Source organism: Callithrix jacchus, chromosome 8 (genome assembly GCF_049354715.1).
Source record: "Callithrix jacchus isolate 240 chromosome 8, calJac240_pri, whole genome shotgun sequence".
NCBI classification, from domain to species: Eukaryota; Metazoa; Chordata; class Mammalia; order Primates; family Cebidae; genus Callithrix; species Callithrix jacchus.
Genome location: NC_133509.1, coordinates 115,426,778 through 115,448,733, shown reverse-complemented (window position 1 = coordinate 115,448,733; position 21,956 = coordinate 115,426,778). Strand labels below are relative to the sequence as shown.

General features: G+C 39.6%; 1 long non-coding RNA gene across 1 annotated transcript; it reads right to left on the bottom strand.

Annotated features, from left to right (window-relative positions):
• Window positions 1-2,863: 2,863 nt before the first annotated feature.
• On the bottom strand, window positions 2,864-19,099 carry LOC118144998 (uncharacterized). The gene is made up of 5 exons (XR_004730039.2): window positions 19,010-19,099; window positions 15,472-15,555; window positions 14,840-14,992; window positions 14,636-14,746; window positions 2,864-3,032 (listed from the first exon to the last, which is right to left on the bottom strand). It is a non-coding gene; the product is annotated as an uncharacterized LOC118144998 (long non-coding RNA).
• Window positions 19,100-21,956: the final 2,857 nt, after the last annotated feature.

Sequence of the window (21,956 nt, the reverse complement as noted above, 5' to 3'; positions counted from 1 at the left end):
AAGGCTGGAAGGCTGCTGTCAACCACACTACACTGCTTAAATCTCATGGAGCTTTGACAATGCATCAGGTTTTTCTATGCCTATCTTCTCTGTAACAGAAGAGAGGGAACAAAGAGCAGCCTGGTGGGGTTAGATGCTGGGGGATTGAGCAATAACTCACTCCATTTTCTGTTTCTACAACCACTGCCAAGTGATTTTCTAAAGATTTAAATACTTTTCTGCCCTAACAAATACAGGGTATACTCTACCAAAAGAATGCTCTGCTAGTAAAAAGTGGTTTTTGATTCAAGCAGAAAAAAAGGGGGGAAAAAACGTGGGTGTCAGATAAAGCTGAAGTGTCCAGGAAGAGAGGGAGGAATGGGGAGCTTTTAAGTGTCCTATTAAAATGTGTGAGTGGAAGTGAGGGTGGATTTCATGAGTAAATATGGAATTGTGCCACCAAATTCTTTCCTCCAGAGCTAATATTCTCATGGGATATTAATATTAATACAAGGAAAAAGGCCCTGGGTGAAGAAAAAGTCTTTTCCCCTTCGGGGGCAGAGTTCCCTCAGGATGACAGTGAAGTTAAAGAGTTCCAGAAAGTGCTAGTAGAGCTTTGAGCATGCGATCATTAACAGAGAGAAAAACACACGACAACCTGCAGGATTCATTTTGGAAAGTAAAGAAAAAGGAACCCGGTAAAACCAGCCTAGGCAAGGACGTTTTCCCTGCCTTAGAACTTGCTAAGTTTTCCAGGGTGTGTGCGCATTTTAGTTATACTCATTATTCTGGCCTAATTCAGGTCACCAAAATAGAAATGCATGGAACAGGTGACTGACATGACCACATTGTGGTTTAGATATATCGATAACACAGGAAGATGCTTTACATTTTACAAATGTGATCATAATTATTTATCTGAATCATTCCTTTGGAACATTTTAAAAGAGCCAGATAAAAAAAATGGAAGTTTTTCCTCAAGCGATTTGACTTAGTGGATAGCTAAATGTCCAGTTTCAAAAACTTTTTATACTTATAAAAGCCCAAAAAACCTTAATATGGGCCACATAACTATAGCGTAATTTTTCCAAGGTGGGAAAGGCAATTAATTACAAAATACTGTACTATTAGAATATATGGATTTTCATAAGAGCAGCTGTTATTTCACTGTTTACATTATTTTAGGTCCTGGTTTTCGGTTTTGGAGGTGTGTTGAGGTCCTTGTTTAATTTATTGCCATTCTCTATATTTCTGATTCTTAATTGTATAATGTGGCTTATATTCATTGTTTTGGCATGACAGAAATGCCAACAATGTGCCTTTCATTTTCTTATGCTTAAAAAATAAATAATAATAAACATTAAAATGTAAAATCATGAAGGATTCTTACCAACAGTTGTACGTCCTTGACTAAATTCTTTATTTACTTATTTAGTGATTTAGAGACAGAGAGTCGCTCTGTTGCGCAGGCTGGAGTGCAGTGGTATTTTCTGGACTCACCACAACCTCCACCTCCCCAGTTCAAGTGATTCTCCCACCTCAGCCTCCCAAGTAACTGGCATTACAGGCGAGTGCCACCACGTCTGGCCAACCTGGCTAATGTTTGTATATTTAGTAGAGATGGGGTTTCACCATGTTCGCCAGGCTGGTCTTGAACTCCTGATCTCAAGTGATCCACCCACCTTGGCCTCCCAAAGTGCTGAGATTATAGACATGAGCCACCACACCCAGCCTCTTGAGTAAATTCTTTAGCCAAGTGTGTACAGAATGGTTTGCATGTGGGCAGTTCTCTGAGCACTTACTGTGGGAGAGTTTACAGAACTGAACTTCAATTTCAGTTACACTGGATGTAAATGAGCAATATAAAAAATATAAACAAGCCCACAAATGCAGACTTTCCTCTGAGCAATTTAGCCAGAAACATATAATCAATTAAAAAATAAGCTTGTTTTATACCACCCTTACACTAAGAGTTGCCACACAGTGAGTAATAAACACCAGAAAGTACCTTCAGGTATATTTATAGGCTAAACCTATGAATCTTTGGTTAATAAAGCAAATCTTCTGATGCTTTGAATATTTGGGACTTGAAGATTGCAGTTAATTGCAGTAAATTAGGATGCTGAGAAATGCATTCTGGCCTCAAATCTTCCAGTTGGAAATCTTCCTAAAATGTATGAGTAGATTTTCTCGACTAGCAAGACAATGAATTTTATCAATCTATTTTTTATGATTTAGACCTGGCATGCCTCAGGGATCTAATTCTCAATATCAGTCATCATTGTATAATATGATACATAGATGATAGATAGAAGATGAAACAGATGAGACCACCTGTATTATTAATCTCAGAATAGTGGTAAGTCCGTCAGTCACTACAGGGACTCTATTATAGTCCTGTCCTGTGCAGACTGCTGGTGGAGCTGCCAAGCTATAATCACTATTTCTTGTACATTTTAAGGTATTTAGCAGCATCCTTGGGCTTTTAGTGGCTGCTGCTGTTGTTGTTGGAAGAGCAGAAATAACAGACATACTTCCTACACATGGAATATAAATTCAGAAAATGGAAAGAGCAGACGTCAAAGGAGATTTTTATAGAGGAAGCAAGTTACGAGCAGAATCTTGAAGGACGTTTAGGGTTGGCAAATCAACCCTACGTGCTTGATGACTAAGGGGTCACTGTTTTGACCAAAAGTGTTAATTAATTTTTTAACAGGTTTAATGTAGCTTACTGAAATTTTTCTCATCACCATTACTATTAAAACTATTAAGTGAGTCATGAAGATTTTTTAAGACAAATTTCTCTAGGTCTTGTGCATAGCCTCGATGTTGACCATATAGGTAGGTGTGGAACTTAGGGGCCAAATTTCACTTTTCCCCCGTATAATTTATATATGACCTACCATTCAGAAGGTTATTTCTCCTCTACTTTATCCTGCTTTATCTTCTCTTCCTATTCTTCTTCTGTTTCTTGCCTCTGTGTCTTCATTCTTCCTACTCCTCCACAATTTTCTTCAATTTCTCTTCCCTTTTCAGGTTAGGATGATGTAGGCCTGTGAGAAGACAATCCAAAGTCATAAACGGTATACTGTATTAGTCTCCCTGTGGCCTCTGAACCAAATTACAAACTAGAAGGGTTAAAACAACTAAGAGATATGCTGTCACAGTTCTGGAGCACAGAAGTCCGAAATCTGTTTTACCAAACAGAAAGGAAGGTATCAGTTCCACAGAAGAATCCATTTCTTGCCTCTTTCAAGTCGTGGTGGCTGCCAGCTTCCTTGGTTTGTGGCTGTATTACTCCAGTCTCTGCTGCTGCTGTCACGTGGCCTACTCTTCTCTGTGTCAGATCCCCCCTCTTCCAGGGACATTTATGATATTACTTAGGGTCCAGACAGATAATCCAAGATAACACCCTAAATCTCAAGAACCTTAACTTAATCATATCTACAAAGATTATTTTTTTCAAATAAGATATCATCGACAGGTTCCAGGGATTAGAGAATTGATATGATATGGCTCTGTGTCCGCACCCAAATTTCTTCTCAAATTATGATCCACACGTGTCAGTGGAGGGACCTGTAATCCCCACGTGTCAAGGAAGGGAAAGGGAAGTGATTGGATTATGGGGGTAATTTCCTCCATGCAGTTCTTGTGATAGTGAATGAATTCTCAGGAGATCTGATGGTTTTATAAATGGCACGTTTTTTGTGCTCACACAGGCACACTCTCTCCTGCTGCCTTGTGAAGAAGGTATTTCCTTCTCCTTCCACCGTGATTGTAAGTTTCCTGAGGCCAGCTTAGCCATGCAGAACTGCAAGTCCATTAAACCTCCTTTCTTTATAAATTATCCAGTCTTGGGGAGTGTCTTTATAGAAGTGTGAGAATGGACTAATACAGTAAGTTGGTACTGGGAATAGGGCACTGCTATAAAGATACTTGAAAATGTAGAAGTGACTTTGGAATTGGGTAGCAGGTGGTGGTGGGAACAGTTTGGAGGGCTCAGAAGAAGACAGGAAAATGTGGGAAAATTTGGAACTTCCTGGAGACTTGTTGAGTGGTTTTGACCAAAATGCTGATAATGATATGGGCAATGAAGTCCAGGCTGAGGTTGTCTCAGATGGAGATGAGGAACTTATTGGCAACTGGATCAAAGGTCACTCTTGCTATGCTTTAGCAAAGAGATTGGCAGCATTTCACTCCTGCCCTAGAGATCTATGGAACTGAACTTGAGAGATGATCTGAAATTGGAACTTATGTTTAAAAGGGCAGCAGAGCATAACAGTTTGGAAAATTTGCAGCCTGATGATGAGATAGAAAAGAAAAATCCATTTTCTGGGGAGAAATGTAAGCCTGCTGTGTTAATTTGCATAAAAACTAGGAGCCAAATGTTAATTGCCAAGACAAGGGGTAAAATGTCTCCAGGGCTTGTCAGAGACCTTCAGGGCAGCTCCTCCCATCATAGCCCTGGAGTCCTAGTGGGAAAAATGGTTTCATTGGCTGGACCCATGACCTTGCTGCTTTGTACAGTCTTGGGACGTGGCACTTGCTGGAGTATAGAAACAGAAAATGGAGTGAGTTATTGCTTAATCCCCCAGCATCTAAGCCCACCTGGCTGCTCTTTGCTCCCTCTCTTGGGTTACAGAGCAGATAGGCATAGCAAAATCTGATGCTAAAAAGTGACAATGTACAGCTCAGGCTGTTGCTTCAGAGGGTGCAAGCCCCACGCCTTGGCAGCTTCCACGTGGTGTTGGGCCTGCTGGTGCACAGAAGTCAAGAACTGAGGTTTTAGAACTTCTGCTTAGATTTCCGAGGGTGTATGGAAACACCTGCTGCAGAACTTCCAGCAGAACTTTGCTGCAGGGGTTGAGCCCTCGTAGAGAAACTCTGCTAGGGCAGTGCGGAAAGGGAAATGTGAGGTTGGAGGTCCCACACAGAGTACTCACTGGGGCACTGTTCAGTGGAGCTGTGAGAAGAGAGCCGTAGTCCTTCAGGCCCCAGAATGGTAGATCCACCGACAGCTTGCACTGTGCACCTGGGTCAGCCACAGACACTAAACACCAGCCCATCAAAGCAGCTGGAAGAGGGGCTGTATCTTCCACAGGGGCGGAGCTGCCAAAGACTGTGGGATCCTACTGCTTGCATCAGTGTCCCCCGGATGTGAGACATGGAGTCAAAAGATACCATTTAGAAGCTTTAAGATGTAATGACTGCCCCCACTCCTGAATTTCAGATTCGTGTAGGGCCTGTAGCTCCTTTGTTTTGGTTAATTTCTCCTATTTGGAAGGTAGCGTCCAATGCCTGTATGTCCACTGTATCTTGGAGGGAACTAACTTGCATTTGATTTTACAGGTGAAAGTCCCATAGGTGAAACGGACCTGTCTTGTCTCAGATGAGACTTCAGACCTGGACTTTTAATGCTGTATAAGTTAAGACTTTGGGAGACTGTTGGGAACGCTTGATTGGTTTTGAAATATATAAGGGACATGAGATTTGGAGGGGCCAGGGATAGGATGATATGGTTTGGCAGTGTCTACATCCAAATCTCAACTCAAGTTGTAATCCCCACATGCAGAGGGAGGGACCTATAATCCCCAAGTGTCAAGGAAGGGAAGTGATTGATTGAATTACAGGGGTGGTTTCCTCATGCTGTTCTCACAAGATCTGATGGTTTTATAAATGGTAGTTTTTCTTGTGCTTACACACACACACTCTTTCCTGCTGCCTTGTGAAGAAAAAACTTGCTTCTCCTTCCACTATGATTGTAGGTTTCCTGAGGCCTCCGCAGCCATGTGAAACGGTGAGTCAATTAAACCTCTTTTCTTTATAAATTATCCCGTCTTGGGTAGTATCTTTATAGAGGTGTGAGAATGGATTAATACCGGAATGATATATTTAGGCACCATTATTAAGTCCACTAAAATTAGAATATTACAGAGTCCTCCCTTGACATTATGGTGGACAACAGTGAGCACACTTTGGGTATATATATGAACCTCTATTGTGAATCTGACCAGCAAGCATAAGAGAGGAGTCATATGTCATCATGAATCATCATCGGAACCCTGTTCTGTGTTTGAGCAGTACCTCCATACCAAGGAGTGAAGAAGGAAAGGGATTTCACTGTTACTTAGCAGTTCTCTGAGCACCAGCCATCAATTCCCAAGTAATGAAGGTCAGGGCCAATGATGTGTTTCTTATGGGAAGCTTCCTACTTTACTCTTGAGACTTAGGAGGCTTTTTTTTTTTTTTAAAAAAAAGGAAGTGTTTCTGTTGGGCTTTGTAGGTTTTGCTTCAAGTGACCAATATACTCTCTTCAACATAAGCTGGAGGAGGTACAGAGAAGCTCATAGAAAGGATGGATAAGGAATCCTCTCAGTGAGAGCTCTTGCTACATTTAAGAGATCAGTTGAGACCATCCTGGTCAACATGGTGAAACCCCTTCTTTACTAAAAAAATACAAAAAATTAGCTGGGCATGGTGGCACATGCCTGTAATCCCAGCTACTCAGGAGGCTGAGGCAGGAGAATTGCCTGAACCCAGGAGGCGGAGGTTGCAGTGAGCCGAGATCGCGCCATTGCACTCCAGCCTGGGTAACAAGAGTGAAACTCTGTCTCAAAAAAATAAAAATAAGAGATCAGGACTGCAAGGAAAAGGATACTTTGAGCCCTTCTCATTTAGTTTTCTTTAAATAATCCCACCATCCAAAAAGTATCTAGGCTAGGTTGAAGAGGATGAAAATATAAAGCAGCATGAAGATTCATGGCCACTTTCTCTCCTACCAAGTATCCATTATAAGCATACCTTTTTATTTTTGCTGGGTCCTATGAGAAGAAATCTAGATAAATTTTCAGGCATTATTTTTGATAGGACCCATAGTCCCTAAAACTATTTTATATCCTAGATCATCACTCTCAGAATCCTATTCAATACATTTTAGAAAAGTGACTCAATTAGAAATAAAGATTACTTTTTCAAATAAGTCTTTTGAAATAACTCTAAGACATACTAGAGTGTTATGCTTCCATATACCCAGTTATCATTTTTTTTTTTTTTGAGACGGAGTTTTGTTCTTGTTGCCCAGGCTGGAGGGCAATGGCGCATTCTCGGCCCACCGCAACTTCTGCCTCTTGGGTTCAAACGATTCTCCTGTCTCAGCCTCCCAAGTAGCTGGGATTACAGGCATGTGCCACCATGCCCGGCTAATTTGTTGTATTTAGTAGAGACAGGGTTTCACCATGTTGGCTAGGATGGTCTTGATCTCTTGACCTCGTGATCCACCTGCCTCGGCCTCTCAAAGTGCTGGGATTACAGGCGTGAGCCACCGCGCCCGGCCCCCAGTTATCATTTTTACTTTTTCCAGCATTAGCTTACTTGGTATTGGATGGGGTGCAGTTTCATAGGGTTATTTGGTTTGCCAGCAATCTTTGGTTAGTGGTATCTAATGCCCTATGGAGAAAACATCTCAGGGTCTTTGTTGACCAAGCGTGGTTTTTCTAGCTCAGTATTTCTCTGCCTCAGCTTTATTTACATTTTGGACTGAATAATTCCTTGTAGGGTGGGCTGTCTTGTATATTTTAGAATGTTTAGCAGCATCTCTAACCTCTATGATCTAGATGCCAGGAGCAGCTTCCTACCAAGTTGTAACAACCAAAAATGTCTCTAGATATTGCTCAATGTCCTCTGGGAGCAAAGTTAACCCTGTCGAGAATGAGTCTTCTCAATCTGTTATGTGCTTGGTTAGTAATAACACCTAGCTAGCATTTATGGAGCACTTACTGGGTTCTGGCTACTATACTAAGCACTTTACTTTTATTAATAAATTTGACTGAATTTCAGAAAATCTCACAAAGTAAGTGCCAGTATTTTCCCTGAGGATATTGACCCACAGTAGTGTTGAGCCAATGGGTCAAGATGACAAAATCTGTAAAGAGAAGAGCCAGGATCTGAACCAGCAGTTACGATTTAGAATTGATGCTTTTAACCAACATAGTACAGCTGTTGTCTAGCACTCATTTATGTATATGTAGTTATAGACCTGAAAAGCCTCTTCCTTTGCAGCTATTTAAAGTTTGCAGGCTGAGAGCGGTGGCTAATACCTGAAATCCCAGTACTTTGGGAAGCCGAAATAGGAGTATTTCTTGAGGCTGTGAGTGTGAGACCTGCCTGGGTGGCAAAGTGAGATAGCATCTCTACAATTAAAAAATATATATATATTTTTTGAGACAGTTTCGCTCTTGTTACCCAGGCTGGAGTGCAATGGCATGATCTCGGCTCACCGCAACCTCCGCCTCCTGGGTTCAGGCAATTCTCCTGCCTCAGTGTCCTGAGTAGCTGGGATTACAGGCACGTGCCACCATGCCCAGCTAATTTTTTTTGTATTTTTAGTAGAGACGGGGTTTCACCATGTTGACCAGGATGGTCTCAATCTCTTGACCTCGTGATCCATCCGCCTCGGCCTCCCAAAGTGCTGGGATTACAGACTTGAGCCACTGCGCCCGGCCTACAATTTTTTTTTTAATTAGCAGGGCATGGTGGTGCATGCCTGTAGTACCAGCTACTTGGGAGGCTAACGCTAAGGCTTGAGCCCAGGAGTTTGAGGTTACAGTGTGCCATGATTGTGCCACTGGACTCCAGCCTAAGTGATAGAGTGAGACCCTGTCTCAATAATATAAAATAAAATAAAATCTTGTAAATCAATTATAACAATAGATAAAAGGAGAGGTAAAGAACATGATTGAGTTTATACTATAAACAGAACACTTATCTTGAGACTTTCATATAAGTTATTTAATCCTCGTAGTAGCCATGTGAAGTGAGTATTATTATATAGATAATATTATATAGCCCATTTCATTTAATGGGAGAACGTGGATACAAAACACTATGTAGTTTTACTCAAGGTAGAGCCAGTATAATAAGAGGCAGTGGCAGACGTTGACCCACTGCTTTCTCTCTTTCTGTTTTACTCTTCTACTTTTTTCAGATTTTAGGAAAATGTTGAGAGGGGAGTTTTTAGGCTCTCCAGATATATTTTCCAGTCGAAACTTCTTTTCCTATAAAAATCCCACATTACTTGTAGCTGATCACTTGGAAACTTTTAGCTCTCACTTATCCTTTCCTCAACACCTTCTGACAGGATCTTTGTACAGGGACAGGTGGGTGGGTGTGGGCATTTACAGACCTGGCTCTGCCACTTCTCTGCCCTGTCACCCTGAGCAAGTCACATAATAACTGGGAGCTTCAACTTCCTTATTTTTGAACAATGTTCACCTTGTAGGGTAAATATTAGAAAAAAGAAACAAGAGTACTATTACTAATTGGAACAATTACAGTCATTGAAGTTGCAAGCTCTTTTACCTCTTTGATTTTGTTCCCTTCAGAGCACTGGCAATATTTCCACCCCATTTTCCCCACCCCCATCAAGGGTATCCCTACCTCCATCAAGGGTATCCCTACCCTCATCAAGGGTATCTGGAAATCTGCCATTTAGAAATAAATTAAGTTTTATTCTTGATTAAAATGAAGATATGTTGGGGTAGACAAAACATTTGAAGTCTTTGTTAGCTAAGCCCACTTCTGAAGACTGGTTGCACATCTGGAGAGGATAGGACAAGACAATGAGACAATGACTTCAGCTTTTTTTCAGACAGACCATGTGAAAAATATTATTATGAAAGATAGCAACCAAGATCTGTATCCACAGAGAGCAATGGTGAATATTAAGACCTTGTATTTAAGTGAAGCATTTCTTTCATCAAAGCCTGAATTGTGAGTTAGAGAGATAGATGGAAAATATGTTTTTAACTATAAGTGTATAAACACGTATACACATGTATAACTGGATATGGAGTGAGAAGAAAAAAATATAAGAAATACTGATAAATGTAGTTCTCTAGGACATTATTGTGAACTTTACAACTGAAATATATGGGGATATATTAATAAAGTTCTTGGTACTTCTAAATTGACCAAATATCCGTCTAATTTATAGACATATGTATCACATGTACTCAATCCAAAGGATGGAGACTTTACAAAGTGACCAGATACTCCCAGGATGATATCATTTAAAAATTTTAAAAAGTTGATGGAGAAGAAGGTATCCATATATAGTTGCCTTGCTGAGAATGTGGGTCACAGTCTGAAGGAATTTCAAAGGTAATGTGATAATACTGCATTTCTACCCAAGGGCAACCAGTGGAAATGTTCTGACTCAAAAATAACTCAGTGTTTGAGAATTCTGAGAGGACATTCACTATGTCTCCATCCAGAGAAATTGGGCAGGAGGGATGAGTTAGTCTGTTTTAAGATTTCAAGGGATTAAACTTAGGATGTTATGAATTTATTGCTAAAAATGTTAAACCTCATCACTAATTAAATTTCATGAAAATGAAGAACTTCAGGGAAAGCTGATATTTATCTGTTAAGCAGAAATCAGTTAAGCTCAATTAAACCTGATTTTAAAAAAATGTTCTTGCCACCTCTGTGTATAGTCCAAGGTTGAAAAACTCAATTACATGTTAAGTAATAATGCTATCACATTCTGGTGATCAGAAATGGTCATGGTGACATTCGAAAATGGCATATTGGATATGTGCCACTATAACAGCTAAGTCTATGCATAGCTGAAGAATTCTTAACCTCCTCTCTTGCTTTTACCCAATAATAGATAAATAAAATTTCACACAAAGAAATGAACTTGGAAACTCCCTTTGCCTTTTATGACAGAATCTAGCATTCATTTGTGAACTCAATAAGTGAAGATGAAATCACAAAATGATTGTAGTTATAACTCAGAAATCATATAAGCTCATTCTGTAGCATGAACCTATATGGTGTGGGAAAAGAAGAATAAAAGAATTTTTTTTCCAGAAAAACAGCCCTTAGTGTGTGTTAAAGAAAACTATACAAGACACAAAAGAGAAAAGGAAAAAAAAATTAGATTCAGAAAGGAAAACATTGCTAATCTAGGTAAGAAAGTGCCAAAGAGAAAAGGCAATAATAGAAATCATAATTTTTTGGTAGTATTTCACTTAGAAGATGAGATAGAGGTTCAAATGTGGAACCTGAGATTTATTCCTGGCAGTTAATATGCCGGTCATGCAGACCACCCCTCAGAACAGAACCACATTATGATTTACAACTTGCAGGTAAAGAGAATAGATTACCTCCCTTAGCCTGCTAGAAGAGCCAAGACAAGCTGTGCAAGGGAGAAACTAGTCTCCAGGAAAAGGAGTTGGAAGAAACTATCTCCCACAGATTGTCACTTTGGGACACTGAAAATACATCTGCATGCCCAGGATGTGCGTAGAAGCTCTAGGGAAGTTGGAGAGATTAACCCTGAGAGCTGCTGATCAGAGAAGATTTCAAAGTCAAGGAGCAGTGAGAGAGAGCCACAAGCCAATCAGAGAGAAGGGAGATGTCTGAACAGAAGAAGAGGGGCATATAAAGACTAAGGTTTGGGGCTTCTGTCTCCACGGCCTGTTCTTGCAGACTTCCATCAATCTTGGTGGGTATTTACAACTCCCAGATGACAAGAGAGGTCAGGTAAGTCTGGGGTCAATGAGATGGTGTTTACTTGCATACAATTTGTCCCATTGCAGTTGCTCTGTTAAACATGTTAAATTCTTATCGCAAGGACCAGGGTTCCCAATGTATTTTATTTGTTTACATGTGCTTAAGGAGTATTGACATGTGAGCTCACAAATGCACATTTAAGAAATGAGTGAAATGTGTGGCTTTCAGTGCAGGTCCACTGCTTCCTCTTGCTCTGTCTGCATGGGGAGAGGCTGGGACTCATGACACTTAGGCCTCCATTTGTAAAACAGGGCCGGCGTTCTCTGCAGCCTGTTTGGTGAGTATAACGTCTAATACCAAATGAGACGCTGCTTTTGGAGGTTTTCCTTGGAAGAAAGGCACGTTATGGTTCCAAGGTGGCAAATATTAAATACATTCTTCTCTAGGAACTATTTTCTTGTAAAGTTTGGAAAGAAGAAATGTTAGTCTGGAAAAGAATAAATTTCAGCTTCTGAAAGACCTATGTCTCAGTTGTAAGCATTGTATAGTGCCTGGAGATGCATGGGCTCCTGGAGTGCTGCTGCGGTTGACTGATGAGGCCAACCACAGCATTAGAACAATGTGTGGGAATGGTATTTGGTGATCAGCTCTTGTTCTTTATTTCCAAGCTGTCTGTGCAGAGATTTTTTTTAACACATTTTATATTATCATTTTAGAAAGAGATAGGGGAGAAGCAAATCTCTTAAATGCTATTCTTTACCAGTACAAATGTAAATCTAGTGATTGCAAGTTTTAATTTGAGATAGACTGTTGTGTTAGTATTAATATAGTTTATCAATACTAAACTGTCCAGTAAAAATATAGTCTAATATATTTGGTGTTCAAGTTGAGAACTAAGGCCATAAAATGCAATGCTTTCCATTTGTTTGTTTTAAAATAAAGGTCAAAGGAAATTGAGAGATATTTTAAGAATAGAATGCTATTATCTGAGCTGATGAATCAAATGTATATGTATTACTCTCCAGCCCACCAAGAAATTAATTCCTAATTTACTTGCATGTATTCTTTCAAATATAGCTTGCTTGAAATTGTTTTAGGAGGGAAAATTATTGGAACCTCAGTAAAAGAAAAACAACTTATTCTCATGACTGTCTTCTTGTTCCTTAATGTCTTGATTAATGATTATCACTGAGAAAAAAAAGTCAATAAAATGTTGCTTGTAACAGTCCTGCTGACTTTAGGGTGTAAGTACAATGTGCGCCTTTTATTCTGCTATGGGAACTCACCACCCAGATCATACTTCCTGAAAACTCTAGTGGAGCTAGATTATTGACTTTATTGCCCAGGGAAGGGGAGACAGAGGAATGGGATATGGATGAAACCATATGGTGAGATATAGGTCATTGTTAAGATTCTAGCTTTTATTTGGGAAGGAGAAGGTGAGAATTAACAGGTAACAAATATGTTATTAGTAACCTGTTACTTTATCACTATAAAAGTCTCTTTATGCTTGGCTTCTCGCCATCAACAAAGAGCAGGAGGGCTCCACTAAAAAGCACTTACTCCTTAAATGTCACCTACATAGACTTTTGTTTTGGAGCTTCTCAACTCACTTTTGCATTGCATGTTAATCTATAACTGCTGCCTCGTATCATTTTATAAGCAGCTAGGGCATAAATCCTAAGGAGTAAAAGTTTTTAAGTTAGGTAATGTGTTTTTATACACACACATACACATGCATGTGGTCATGTATGTATGTGTATATTTATGTTCATATGTATATATATAATGTATATATTTTCATATATAAGCAAATATAAATATATACCTGGCTTTATATTAACTGTGAGGTTTTTTGCATGCGCTCATGCACGCGCACGCGCGCGCGCACACACACACACACACACACACACTTGCATAAAACTTTTTAGTTCCTGAAATACTTTCCGTAGATTATCTTAATCTTACTTTCCAAAATACTTCCCATAGATTATCTTATTCTGAAGTTCGTAATCACTCTGCACAGAGGTTACATGTCCTGTCTGAATTCATGCTTAGTAATTGGTAAATCTAGGACTAGCAATAAAGTTTCCTGAGTCATAGCCAGGAGTTTTTTCCACTACAACAGCTGTCGGTGGGTACTGGGAAGGCAGGGGAAGAAACTGATTTGGCTTATCGGAATTTGAGAATTATAGTGACTGAACTATTAGCAGTGTAGTTATTTTCCAGGCCACTTTTTCCAGGACAGTTCTGTCTATGATTAAGTTGTGTAAGTGGCCTGTACGATGACTTTGATATGTTCCAACTATATTATGCTATATTCCACCATCATCTGGTGTTCTTGTTCTTTTATGTTATGTATCTTTTTATTGACTTTATTTTTGACATCTAAACAATCTCATAGCTACTTATTACATTAGCAAAAAAGTACTGATGTAGGGTATCCTATTACTAAAGATATGTAGAACTAGAATCTTGAATCCTATTTTTTTCCCAATTGCCGAGAATGGCAATACAATATAATAAAATTCTATTTCCTGTACTGCCTGTTAGTCAAAACAAATTTTCAGATGGAAATTGGTGATTGTGGTATACAAAATTGACACTATTATTTCAAAGTTAAAAATTGATGAACCATTTCTTATTTTTTAGATTCTCTTCTGAGAACCTCCATTTTTAAAAATCTAATTTATGGTTAAGTCCAATAACAGAGATAAGGCAACGCAAACAGTCTTTGTATTACTCAACAAGCATTCACTGGCAAGGTTGGTAAAAGAAATTGAAAAACTGCTACTTCATTACAAAAAGCAATAATAATGAAAATCAAGCCGGTTGGCACATAAGAACTCACCCTTCAATATCAAAATACTATTATCAAATGAAAGATGATAGAAAGACCCTTGGTAATAACCTTGGTGCAATAATGAGTATTTGGGAAGTTCAGTCTGACACATTAGACTGTGTCATTTAGAAAATCCATCTGTCCTAGAGATCCTAAAGGCAAAGTTTACCATTAAAACAATTCAGTTTTTCTTGAAAAATAAGGCAAAACCTTGCATTCCATGGATAGAGGTTGAGATGCTATTACAAAGAAACCCCCAAATGTACTGGCTTACATAGATAGAAGTGTATTTCTCACATGGCCGGTCCAGGTGGCAAAGTAGATCTACTCCTCTAGGTCATTAAAGGGCACAGATTCCTTCCTTACTGCCACATTGCCATTTCCTGAATGTCGTACTCCTTGGTGCTGCTGGAGAAAGAGTTTAGGACAGGTATCTTCAAGGAAGTGACATACAAATCCCACTCCCCTTCCATTGCCCAGAATCTCATCACATGAACATACTTAGCTTCAAGGGATGCTGGTAAATGTAGTCTGTGGCTGGGAGGCCATGTTCCTAAAAATGGAGTGGTGGGGGAATGATGGAGAGTGGATGCAGATTGACTCAATTACTAAAAGAGAGTAGAGTAGACAGGAGTGCGGTGCAGCTGGCAGTATCTACAATAGCCACAATATAGGAAAGAAAATGCATTTATTCAAGCAGGAATAGTATCAGCAACAAATTAAAGACACACCCATAATTAGACAATCAATGCTAGTAGCACTTGGCTTTTTTTAAATATCATGGTTCCCAAGTTTTTTCAGTCTGTGTACCACTTCTTTGGGGTAAAAGTTATGCAGATCGCTATTCTCGGCAGGAAGATTTAGTTGTATACTTGACTTTGTTTTTCATGCAATACAATTAGATTAGCAAAGCATGCCATTTTGAATAATCATTTCTAAGTAAATTGGCTTTCAAAATAATGGAAACTTACCATTTAAAGAGATTTAACATCGTCTTTTATGAGTAGTTGTATGATTGTGTATGTAATATTTATTAAAGGGGTTGTATATTTTTCTGCTTCTTTAAACAAGATTGCTAAGCTCAGTTGAATTAATTCATACTCTTGTTCAATACAAATTGATTGAGTGCCTACCATCTGTCAGTGTACATCAGGATTTGCATATGGTCTCAGGTTTAATCTTCCCAACAACCCAATGAGGCAGGTCAAATTTTCACTCTTTAACAAATGAAGAAACAGAGTGTCAAGGAATTTAGGTAATACACTCAACATTATATAACCAGCTAGATTTAAACCCCAGTCTCTGCTATTCCTTCTATTTCTCTGTTCACTTTGTTCAAAATATATTTATCAAGTAGCTTCTATGGCTCAGGAAGTAAGATAGACATTTTTATCTTTTACTTCCATTTAATTTCAAAACAATCCCATGAAGTAGATATTTCCATTTTATAGAAGGTGTAACTGTTTCAGAAGGTGAAGTATCTCCCTCAGGGTGACAGAGCAATGGGTAGAACAGACAAGACTCAAGTCCAGAGCCCTGTCTTTTGCGGGTGGAACCTGCCTATTCTCCTATTTTAGGTCACCACTCCCATCAGCTCCCAGCTTAGACAGAGTGCAGACTTGTTTTATCTTCATCTCCTCTACATTTTCCAACCCCTGATTTAGCAGGTCCTAAAATCTCTATTGCAAAAATGTCCTTCCAGTCCAGCCCTTATCATAGCCAGGCCCATCATAACCAGGCCTTTATCATTTTAGACTTGAATTATTTCAACTGTTTCCTAACTGGTCTTTCTATAATCACATTATTTTTTCTTATTCTAATCTCCACACTGTCATAAGATTGTCACCCTCAAATAAAATAGCAGATTACTATTCGTCTATGCTTAAAAGCTCCCACTCGTTTCTTTATCTCCTCAGAATATCTCAGTTCATCAGCTCCTCTAGACTTCATACAAGGATCCTCTCAATTCAGCTGCAGCTTCATCTCTCATCACCCAACTCCCAACCAGCCTAAATTCTATCCATATTTAATGCTTTGCTAATCTTCAAACTCATATGCTTTTACATGACCCTGTACTTTTATGTATGATGTTCTTGTGACCTAGAGTATTCTTTCCTATTTTTTTCTGCTTGGAAAATTTCTACATGTTTTTAAAGTTGCAATTATAATTATGTAGTTATAAAGTCCTTCCCCAAATGAAGCTGGCTACCCTTCTTTGGTCCCATAGTACTCTCAGGTATCTTAATATAGTACAGTAAGTGCTATCGTAATTACATGCCTGTCTTAGCCAGACTATGTTCTGCTTGATAACCTGGAATACTTGGGCCTTGCACAATGCCTGGAACACTATGTAAAATGTTTATTGGGAATAATGGACTAAATACTCTGTTGCTAGACATAGCACAAAGGCCATTGGGTTGTGATGTCATTTAACAACAAAACAAGTCAACTCTTTATTGAACATTTATTCTAGACAAATAATTGTGCTTAGTACTATAAAAGGATCAAAAAAGAATGAGAGACTGGGAAGTGTACAGGGGAGGAGTGTATGAAGAGAAGTTTATTAATGGGTATCAAATATACAGTTTGATAGAACAAATAAGACCTAATGTTAGATTAATAGGGTGACCATAGTTTTCAATAATCTATTGTACATTTTAAAATAGCTAGAAGAGAATAATTTGAACATTTTTAGCATAAAGAAAAGACAAATATTTGATGTGATAGATATCAAAAGTACATTAGTTTGATCTTTACAAATTATATGAATGTATCCAATTATCACGTCCTCTAAAATTATGTATATCTATGATGCGTAAATTAAAAAATAAATTTTTAAAAAAGAATAAAATAATCTTTGCCTGTAACTCTTTACCCTAGCTTCAAATTTAAAGAGCTAAGATTAATAATTTGTAAATTAGAGCATTTATGTCCCTTCTTAATTGTTTCTTGTTTATACCTATTAACTCTAGACTCCTTGAGGATAGATTCTCTTTTCATTATTGTTTTTCAAGTTCCTGGCACACAGTAGGTATTCAAAAATCTTTGTGTAAAGATGAGTGAATAATAAGTTTTCAAAAAAACATTTAGAGGATCAATGCTCAAAGCACTAAATGAATGACATTGCCTCTATAGATATTATTGAAGATGAGATAAAGAAACAGGCACTGAAAGAAGATTTGTATCAATCTGAGACACAGGAAGGATTTAAGAAGATTAAGGAAGTGATTAAAGTCATGTCAAGGATATAGAAACAAATATGAGAAAATGTATTGTCTTAGTCAGGTAATACAATAAACTCAGTGTCTTATAACAACAAACACTTATTTCACACTTGTAGATCTGCTGATTTAAGCTGGCTTAGCCAAGTGACTATTTCAGGCTACAGGTCACCTGAGTTAGGGTTGACTCTGGGTTTAGATCTACTCCACATCTCTCCACCCTCGTGATTGATGTCTTGGGGCAGGGCTAAGTGTGTTTTTGATGTGGAAAGGACAGCGACAATTATGATCAAAAGAATATGCTGTGCAGCCGGGCGCGGTGGCTCACGCCTGTAATCCCAGCACTTTGGGAGGCCGAGGCGGGTGGATCATGAGGTCAAGAGATCGTAGACCATCCTGGTCAACATGGTGAAACCCCGTCTCTACTAAAAATACAAAAAAAAAAAATTAGCTGGGCACGGTGGTGTGTGCCTATAATCCCAGCTACTCAGGAGGCTGAGGCAGGAGAATTGCCTGAACTCAGGAGGCGCAGGTTGCAGTGAGCCGAGATCGCGCCATTGCACTCCAGCCCGGGTAACAAGAGCGAAACTCCGTCTCAAAAAAAAGAAAAAAAAGAATATGCTGTGGTATATTGATTCATTTGTTCGCAATTATTCATGTCCTTCTTTCATTCAAATTATATATTTGCAACTTTTGCCAACTTTTGTTTGGAATAGTTTTGTAATACCTTCCTCTAAAATCAATAGAGTATGTTTCCTAGCCCCACTGATGTTGGAATTGGCCATGCGATTTGATTTGACCAGTGAAATATAGGTAGAAGTCACAGTGTGCCAGTTTCAGGCTAAGACCTTGTTGTTCTCACATTGAAATGAAGGACTTTCTGAGACTGGGTAATTTATGAAGAAAAGAGATTTAATTGACGCAGAGTTCCACAGGTCTAACAGGAAGCATGACAGGGAGGCCTCAGGAAACTTACAGTCATGGAAGAAGGAGAGGCAAACACCTACATCCAATGGCAACAGGAGAGAGAGAGAGTGAAGGAGGAAGTGCCACACACTTTTTAACTATTAGATTTTATGAAAACTCACCCACTATCATGAAAACAGCAAGGAGAAAATCTGCTCCCATGATGCAATCACTTTCCACCAGGCCCCTCCTCCAACATTTGGAATTACAATTTGACATGAGCTTTGGGTGGGGACCCAAATTCTAACCATATCATTCTACACCTGGCCCTTCCAAACTTTATGTTCTTTTCACATTACAGAATACAGTTATCTCTTCTCAACTGTCCCCGAGTCTTAACTCATTTCAGCATTATTTCAAAAGTCCACAGTCCAGAGTCTCATCTGAGACAAGGTAAGTTCCTTCCACCTATAAGCCTGTAAAATAAAAACAAGTTAGTTACTTCCAAGACACATGGGAGTAAAGGCATTGGGTAGATGCTTACATTCCAAATGGGAGAAATTGGCCAAAATGAAGGGCCCACAGGCCCCATGCCATTCAAAACCCAGCAGGGAAGTCATTAAATATTAAGCTCCAAAATGATCTCCTTTGACTCTATGTCTCACATCCAGGGCATGCTGATGCCAGAGGTGACCTCACAAGGCCTTAGGCAGCCCCACCCCTGCAGCTCTACAGCTCCTTTGTCTGCTTTCATGGGCTAGCTTTGAGTGCCTGTGGCTTTTCTAGGTGCACAGTGCAAGCTGTCATTCTGGAGTCTGAAGAACTGTGGCCCTCTTCTCACATCTCCACTAGGCAGTGCCCCAGTAGGGGCTCTGTGTGGGGGCTCTAACCCCACATTTCCCACCCACACTGTGCTAGTAGAGGTTCTCCATGAGGGCTCCACCATTGCAGCAAACTTCTGCCTTGACATCCAAGTGTTTCCATACATCCTCCAAAATCTAGGTGGAGATTCCCAAACCTCAACTCTTGTTTTCTGTGCATATGCAAGCCAAACACCATGTGGAAACTACTAAGGCTTGGGGCTTGCACCTTCTGAAGCTGTACCTTTACCCCTTTTAGCCACGGCTGGAGCAGGAGTGGCTAGGACACAGGAAACCATATCCTGAAGCTGCACAGAGCAGCTGTGCCCTGGACCTGGCCCACAGAACCGTTTTTTTTTTCTACTGGGCCCTGGGGCTGTGATGGATCTCTGCATACCCTGGAGACATTTTCCCCATTGTTTTGGCTATTAACATTTGGCTTCGCTTTATTTATGCAAATTTTTGCAGCAGGCTTGAATTTCTTCCCAGGAGATGTGTTACTGTTTTCTACCTCATGGCTGGGCTGCAAACTTGCCAAACATTTATGCTCTGCTTCCCTTTAAATGTAAGTTTCAGTTTCAGATCATATCTTGTTCACACATATAGGCGTACAATTTTAGGAACAGCCAGGTTACATCTTGAATGTTTTGTTGCTTAGAAATTTCTTCTGCTGGATATGCTAAATTATCGCTCTCAAGTTCAAAGTTCCACAGATCTCTAGGGCGGAGGCAAAATGCCACTAGTCTCTTTGCAAAAACATAGCAAGTGTCACCTTTACTCCAATTCCCAGTAAGTTCCTCATCTCCATCTGAGACCACCTCAGCCTAGACTTCATTGTCCATATCACTGTCAGCATTTTTTGTCAAAGCCATGTAGCAAATCTCTAGGACGTTTCAAACTTTCCCACATTCTCCTGTTTTCTTCTAAGCCCTCCGTTCAAACTGTTCCAACCTCTGCTTGTTACCCAGTTCCAAAGTCACTTCCATATTTTCAGGTGCATTTATAACAATGCCCCACTCTTCTGGAACCAACTTTCTGTATTAATTCATTCTCACAATGCTATAAAGAACTACTGGAGAGTGGGTTATTTACGGAGAAAAAAAGGTTTAATTGATTCGCAGTTCTGCAAGCTTAACAGGAAGCATGACTGGGAGGCCTCATTAAACTTACAGTCATGACAAAAGGTGAAGGGGAAACAAGCACCTTCTTCACATGGCAGCAGCAGAGAGACAGAGTGAAGGGGGAAGTGACACACACTTTTAAAACATCAGATCTCATGAGATCTCACTGTCATGAGAATGGCAAGGGGGAAATCTGCCCCCAGGATATAATTACCTCCCACTAGTCCCCTTCTCCAACCACTGGAATTATAATTTGACTTGAGATTTGGGCAAGGATGTAAATCCAAACCATATCAGACTTCAAGAGACATTGTATTTTTTTGTCTGCCCTCTTGTGCTCCTGTCTTTTGCTGGTCCAGGGAGAATGAGAGACATATAAATTGCATTGTGATTCTAATCCCAAAGCCCAGCCAACTACAAACTGACGCAGATCCTCCCTGACTGACCCTCAAACTGGAGAGCAAGAAAATTATACCTTTATTGTTGTAAAACTCTAGGTTTGCAGCAATAGTTGACTAATATAGGTGGAGAAGTGGGCAGAGACATGGAGCATTCAGAAGTTATGTTGGAAAGAGGGCTAAGGATGCATTGAATGGAGGTATGAACAGAATATAAGAATGATCAAATAAAGAGGCAGCAAAGGAGAAGGGAGTTGAAGCTAAGTGGTGAAGTCCCGGTAGAATGCTGGCACTATTGGCTAAAATAACTTAAGTATGGAATGGTAAAGCTAAATGGAATATTGAAATTATTTTTGATATTACAATCTCCAAGACAGAATTGTCTGCATGCAGAATTATTTTGTTTGGCCAACATGGATTTTTTTTTAATTTGAATTTGAATGCAGTGGACAGATCATACATCCTCTTGTTCCTTCCGTTACCCATTTCTCCTTCTTTTCACTCCATACCTTCAAATGTATTTGAGATTATACTCCCTGTCAGTCTCACTACCACATTTCCTCAGGCTCATTAAAGATAACTGTGAGATGTGCAAATCATATGATGACAATAGTTGATATGAACTGAACACTTATGTGTTCAGACATTGTTCTATGAGCTTTATGTGTCTTCTCTCAGGAATCCTCGTTGTGAAGATAGGGCAAAAGGAGTTTAAGTAACTTGCTTAAGGTCAACAGTTGAAAGTGCAAGAGCCAAGATTTGAAAAGTCCAGTTTATTGAAGAGTTTCAACTTGGTCAGCTTAAACATAAAAGAGATTATTGCTTGGTAGATGTCAGGTCCCCATATGCAAGCCTAGAGCCTGAAAGTCTGAAGTCCTGCCTGCCTCAGCTGAACATTTCCCAGCCCCCACCGCCTGCTTTAGCCATTGTCCCTGATCACCCAGGGGAGATTCCCCAGACAAGCCCTTCACCCAACCCTGCCATCTTAACTATTCTTATGATACTGTGAATACCTCTCATCCATCCTGCCATCTTAACTGCTCTTCTGCCTCACCCCCACTTGCCATTGTAACTGAACTTGTGGTCATGTATACTTCTTGCCCCTACCCCTC